The sequence below is a fragment of the Girardinichthys multiradiatus genome, chromosome 9 (assembly GCF_021462225.1).
Source record: "Girardinichthys multiradiatus isolate DD_20200921_A chromosome 9, DD_fGirMul_XY1, whole genome shotgun sequence".
Lineage (NCBI taxonomy): Eukaryota > Metazoa > Chordata > Actinopteri > Cyprinodontiformes > Goodeidae > Girardinichthys > Girardinichthys multiradiatus.
Genome location: NC_061802.1, coordinates 18,803,140 through 18,809,898, shown reverse-complemented (window position 1 = coordinate 18,809,898; position 6,759 = coordinate 18,803,140). Strand labels below are relative to the sequence as shown.

Below are 6,759 nucleotides of genomic sequence, written 5' to 3'. Positions count from 1 at the left end.
ATAATTTACATTAGAAACATTTAACTGGAGCTGGATTGCAGTGATATAAAAAGAAAACAAATCATGTAAAATGGTGTCCAGAGAATGTGAAAGATTGAGGGACAGAAAACCAAGGAAAAAAGCAGAGGATGAAGAATGAGGAAGAGTCAGAGGGGATAAAGGTAATTTGTGAGGTTATGAATATGTAATTAGTGATGGTGATTAACTTAAAGAGAAATGTGAATGAGACAGATGGAATTATGATTATTGCAGGTAAGCTATAAATTGAATAGGAGGATACATTTTAATACCTGAAGTAGAACATTCATTTGTGCCCGTTGTCTCTCTCCTGCAGCACCTTTCTTCGATTGAAACAAGGACAACAGTTTAGGTGTGTAGATGTCCAACATTGCCATGAATTTTGGCTCAAGATTCAGTGTGGGGATCCTCTGAAACTCTGCGCTAATCTGAAAGACAGGGAGATGAGAAAAGAGAAAAAAATAACTGGTGACTCATCTGTTGTCATTCAGCAAAAACTTAAATTCATACTGAGATGATTAGGCTGCAAGAATATTACAGTCACCAGCCACTTCATTAGGTATACCTGTGCAATCTAATGCAGTCCAATACAACAGCTCTGCAATAAATTCTCTTTTTACTTGGCTTATACATTTTCAGTTTATGTTGACATTGTGGAAAGTTTTCCTAATATTTTGTTCCCCTCAATGTATATGGATTGGACGCTTAATATAATTATTAGCTTTCTGACAATGTCAACGTAAATTGAAAATGTATGTGTCAGAGCTGTTGTCTTTGATTGCATTAGATGGTACAGGTTAAACTAACTAATTAATGAAGTGCAACTGAGTGTGTAGCTGTGAAACATGCAGGTTTTCAGTCCAGAATATGTGTTGACCATTGTGATACAACATTTCCGAATACTCACTTGCGAGACATCAAACAAGGCGGGCCATCTGTCCTTGATGTCACTGATGCTCATCTGTAGCCTGACAACATCATGTTTCCGATGTGCAAAGGTTCTGGACATCAAGTCCTTGATGACTGTGCTGTCTCTCTTTTTTGATTCAGCGATAAGTTGGTTTCGGTCCAGCTCTTGTTGTTCCTTACTGTCTCCAGCAGGATAGTGTGGGAGAAACACAACTTCTCCTTTCCGTGCTTTCTTTATATTCTTTGCAGGAGACCGATCATCTGGGTGCTTGTTCTTAAGTGAGTTGCAGGCAACCTCAGGAAATCCAAGGTTTCGGAGCTTTGACCTGTACTTTCCCATCTTATATTTAAGACTGTAAATCCACCCAAGCCAGCCATTACGACTGCCTAGCTCTGTCAGGCATGGATGGTTTCTGACTAAAGCCTCGGCCACCTCACCAATCTGAAGGCCTGTAGGGTAGGGTGTGTAGCTGTACATGTAGTCAGCTAATTTTTCCATGATTTCAGATCGGATCCGAGTATTGTTCAGCACAGTGCCATCTTTTACAAACACTTCATTGGCATTCTTGGCCTCTGTTGCCCCAGAGAAAAGTGGAATGGTGATTTTACTTGGCCATGATGTTTTCTGTGTGCCTCCATGTGGGGAAAGGATAATAGTGTCTTGTGAAGATACTGATGTGTTATCTGTCTGGCTGGCTATCGTATCAGTGGCAGAGCTTGAACTGTCATTCATGACATCTGTCTGGTTTTCAGTCAAAGCAGTCAATGTAAGAACTACAGGTGGAATAATCACAACTTTGATGATACCCTTGTGTTGAAGCTGGTTGGTAGAATGGAGAGAAAAGTAATCACCAAACTCCTCATCCAAGTAATGCAGGGTAAAATCTTCAATGAGTCAAACTGTCTCTTTCACAGTTTTGTGTAACTGTTCTACTGTACTGGGTATTCCTGAGGACAGTGTAAGCTTTACACTCCGGTGTTCTATAACCACTTTCAAGGCAACTGAATCCATCTGGACAGAAACAGCACAAATATATCTGAATAAAGGAAGGTGTTAGACATTAAAAGTCTCATCACCTAACACTGGTAAACAATGTGACGTTTCAATGTCACCATGAGTTTTCCTCCCACCAAATATGCTGTCAAGGGATACATGTCCCCAAGTTCACTATGCTGTACAAGGGTCATTTTTCCAGAGTGTTCTAATATAAATGCCCTAAATTGTTCATCATACCATCTGTTGAGCATTTTCACAATGAAACTGACACTATCATCTACAACAACAATCTGTGAAATCATAATAAAATCAGGTATACCACCAAACCCTCTTATCAAATCAGGATAATGCTCCAAAAAATGGTGCTTTGGAATCAATTTTTGATCCGGGAAAACTTCCAACAGCTTGTGCCGATGTTCTGATATCAGTGTGTCTAGGTAGCAAATACTTTCCTCAGTGTGTGGGGGCAACTACAAGCTCAGTTATATCTTTTAATATCATGAGAATGTGCCATCCTGGATCATTCAGTGGTATAGCTGCACCAATAATGAATGATAATAATCTTAACAATGTCCAGTTTTCAGTGGCGTTCCCACCAATACTTTTACAAGAGGCAAAATGTGCTGGGATAGGTTGGGGGTGATCAGTTTTATTAGTAAATTTGTAGGGAAATTCAGTGATGGACTTGTTAAGTTCAGTCAAGGTGAAGTACTGCTTGTGGATGAACACATTAAGACACATTGCTAGTTCCAAAGGAATTATGCCTTCAAAAAGGTCATGTAGAAGGTCAGGTGGGTACCCAGTTACAAAATGGAAATTACTTAATTTCTCTGTGATGGGACAACTTTTCTTCACACCACAACAGTGTACCAGAGCAGGATTTCTCTTTACAGACTGAACATGTAAATTGTAGTTCTCTTTTGTTCTTGGTGGAAAAGCTCCTGAATGCACTTCTTTTTTCTGGTATTCAGAACGGTCACCAATACAAAACCTACAGATGTAATGTCCACAAAAGTTTTCTACAAGTCCACTCAAAGAATGAGCACCCAAATTGTCTGCTGAAATGCAAAAAACAGTACCTCTGATATTTTTTCCAACCTGAGGTAAAAAAACTCCTTCCCTCTCCAATGTTACGAGATCTGTCAAAAGAGGCTCATAAACAGTTTCATACCCAAATTTTTTTATATCTTTTGCTTCACAAAGGAGAGCTAAATAAATTGATGTTAACTGTAATCTCAGTTCATGTGGACTATTGGCTAATACCCAGTAAACTGCTGTGATTTTATGTTTTTTATGTGATGGCCCAAGAGGATTGCAGATTTCAAAATCATCTACATACAGAATGAGTGAAATACTGTACTCTTCATTAGCAAGAAATTTGTTTAACTGGAAATATTTTCCATCACGGAAGGATGCCAACTGTGAGTAGTCTGAAGTAGTTTGTTTAGTCAATAACCTGTTTACAATGTCTTCATTTTTCAATAATTGCAGTAAGGATGGAAGAACAGGCACATATTGAAAGCTGCAATTCTCCTTTGGATCCAAAATATACTCTACTGGCTCAATTACACAGAGGTTTTCCTTATAATACTTCACCCTCTTAAATTTAGAAGAAAAGGGACCATCAGGACCCAAGACTGCAGTAAAAGGATTGGAGTGATGAAGTTTGTCAACCAATTCACTAACAATAGCTTCATCAACAGCACAGCTATTCTTTGTAAAAATATCACTCACTAACTTTGGAATGTACTCAGTGGATGAAGTGCAGATGAACTGAAACTGTTCCACCAAGTCATCAACACATTTGCAAGAGACATTATAGATACTTTCCAATTTTAGCAAGAGAGAACCGACAGCTTTTACTATTTCACCTGAAGTATCCCTTTCACATCCCAACTCTAAGGTGGTATCACTATCCACGTGACCATATGATTCCAACAGAGATAAGTCAGTTTCACTTTCTGTAGCAACAGGATGTTTTGCAATCACATCAATCTTTAAGTCTTCCCATGAATGGGCCTTATGTTTTCTACTTTTGTGTGTTGCATAGGTCCCGTATATGTTTGTCTTGAAATCACATCCGTTAAAAACACATTCTATTGTTTCATGTCTTTTCAAGTGGGAGTTAATATGCTGAAAATAGTCTTTTGTTCTAGGATAAAATGAGTCACAAATTTGACATCTGAAAGATTGCACACGTTCACACTCTTCAGTTTTGTGGGATCTAGACAAGTGTGTACGCAAGCCACCCCATGTCTTAAAGGAGCAAGGACAGCTTAAATAAAGACAGGGTACTGAATAGCCACAACCAAAGGTACCGTGCTTGAGTCGATAATGCTTGAGCAGCTCGCCTTTTGAAGAATCCTCAAATTTGCAAAGTTTACATTGCCAGCCCATGAGCTGCCACCTTAAAAAAAAAAAGATGACAAAAAGTGTTACAATATGGAGCAAAAAGACTGATTTAATGCCATTTCTATTAATGTACATAGCTTTTGAACCACTATGTTTTATCCTATACATCTATTAAAATGATACACTATTTTTATGTAAATTATACAACTACAATGGAAAATGTACACTAAAAAGGTGAAATTATTTCTTAAGGTTATTATTTATTAATTAGTGTGGATGACTAGAGGGTTATTCAAATAATTATTATTACCGGTATTATTTTTACATTCCAGCTTTTACTTTTATAAGCTCTACTATTAACATTTTACATACACATACAGACACACACACACACACACAATATGAATAAACACACACATATGTATATATATAAATATTATATTCATAAGATTTTTCCACATTTTTACCCAATTACAATGCATTGTAAATCTTTAAATCTCTCAGACCCACCTCATTTTAAACTACTACTACAAACTTCAAATTGACGTTTGAAAACGTAAAATCAACGTTCAAATGACGTCAGTGTTAGCGGGAGCCAAAAAAAATACTCCGTCAAAAAATAAAACAGAATCATCTATCATGGCCACAAAATTCATGCTAAGACACAATTTCACCATCAAAATGTAGTAGAATTTGCTACATAGCATTTATATCACTATTAAAGTCGTCAGCTTTACCGTTTCTGCTATGTGAGCTCAAAAGCAACAGCTGCATTAACACTCGCACATGACATTTTGTAATATTTTGTTACATTTTCTTATTGTTACATATAAAATTTTTGCTACATTTTTTGAGCACTCTACTTACAGTACTGGCGTATGGAGTCCTCCAGGTGATTTTTACCGTGGTGCCTCCTTGACCGTTGCTTGCCTGGTGTTGTCGCTTAAAGCAGGGTTAAAATCTCATAATTCCACTCTTCTTGCGCGCGAATGTCGGTACGTCCCGTTAAAAACTACTCAATTTTGCAAGTTGTTGTTGTAGATGAAGTCTATTGAGTTAGAGTGAGGAATAATTAAAGTTCTTGAAACCGATTGGTGTAATTTTTCCATACTCAAAAGTTTTGACTGGTATTTACTGAAAATATTACGGATATCTAAAAATTATAATTTGTTTGTTTAATACTGATTTCTATTGTGAAATAAACTTAAATAAATGATGTAAATATAAGGCTAAATTATCTGTTGGATTTTTAAGCATTTATTTTGATTTGTCCAACTCAAATAATCAGTTTTATGATCTTCAGAGATTTTATTAAGGTGATATACTTTTTTATTATTGTGATATATACTAAGGCCCAGAATAACTTTTTAGAGTGTAGCTTGCCGCCAAAAGTTTTATAACTCTTTGTCTGTTCAGGAGTTGGGGGAGGTTTTATGACTGAGTATAACTGAGTTACAGTAATACTCCACTTACCACCACACCCCTTCGTCATATTCTCATTTTTGCCATAACTGCTGGTTGATTCAATACACACCCACTGCTGTTTTGCTTTATTTCGCTTAGTTAGATATTTTACCCCTTTTATGTAGAACTTTGCATGTTGAGTAGGTGAAGATTATTAAATCGGAAGAACGGATTATATAAGGCGGTGATTTAATAAATTTTCACATAGATGATAACAGAAGGCGTTCTGTGTTTATTTTGTGCAAGAGGGATTCTTCAGTCAAGATAAGGTTAAAGTTCCATACGTTTCGGCAGAAACGGTCGATTTAACAGTGACATCTCTGGTAATAGTTATTAATTATTACGGAGTATTTAACGGTTGTAATTGTCAAAGGCGTTGAGCCACAATTACAACACCAGAAACATCTCTGGTCTTGATTCATAAATGAAGATTTTGGTTAAGAAATTGATTTTGTCAAATTATGATTTTTAATTATAATTATTGATCAAGATTAATCAATCAATAATCATAACTCCCAACATAATGATGGCCACTCGTTTTTCTTTACATAGCTGCTTTTTTCTTGCCATAATACAAATTCTAACAGTCTATTCAGTAGGACTATCAGCTGTGTACTGTATCCACCTCCTGCACAACACAACTGATGGTTCCAACCCCATTTAAAAGGCTTGAAATCCCACTTATGAAACCTGACAGGGCACACCTGTGAAGTGAAAACCATTTCAGGTGACTACCTCTTGAAGTTCATCAACAGAATGCCAAGAGTGTGTGGAGCAGTAATCAAAGCAAAAGGTGGCTACTTTGAAGAACCTAGAATACAAGACATAGTTTCAGTTGTTTCACACTTTGTTGTTCAGTATATAATTCCACATGTGTTAATTCATAGTTTTGATGCCTTCAGTGTGAAGCTACAATATTCATAGTGTGATGGAAATCATTGTAGTAAGCATTCCAAAGTGTATGACCTTTGGGTTACCTCACTCCTCTGAGCATCTGCGTTAGAGGAGGAAGCTGTAAA

At 36.8% G+C, this 6,759-nt stretch overlaps 1 long non-coding RNA gene across 1 annotated transcript; it reads right to left on the bottom strand.

Annotated features, from left to right (window-relative positions):
- Window positions 1–317: 317 nt before the first annotated feature.
- LOC124874539 lies at window positions 318–5,344 on the bottom strand. Its single transcript, XR_007039830.1, has 4 exons — window positions 5,144–5,344; window positions 4,243–4,331; window positions 926–1,253; window positions 318–446 (listed from the first exon to the last, which is right to left on the bottom strand). It is a non-coding gene; the product is annotated as an uncharacterized LOC124874539 (long non-coding RNA).
- Window positions 5,345–6,759: the final 1,415 nt, after the last annotated feature.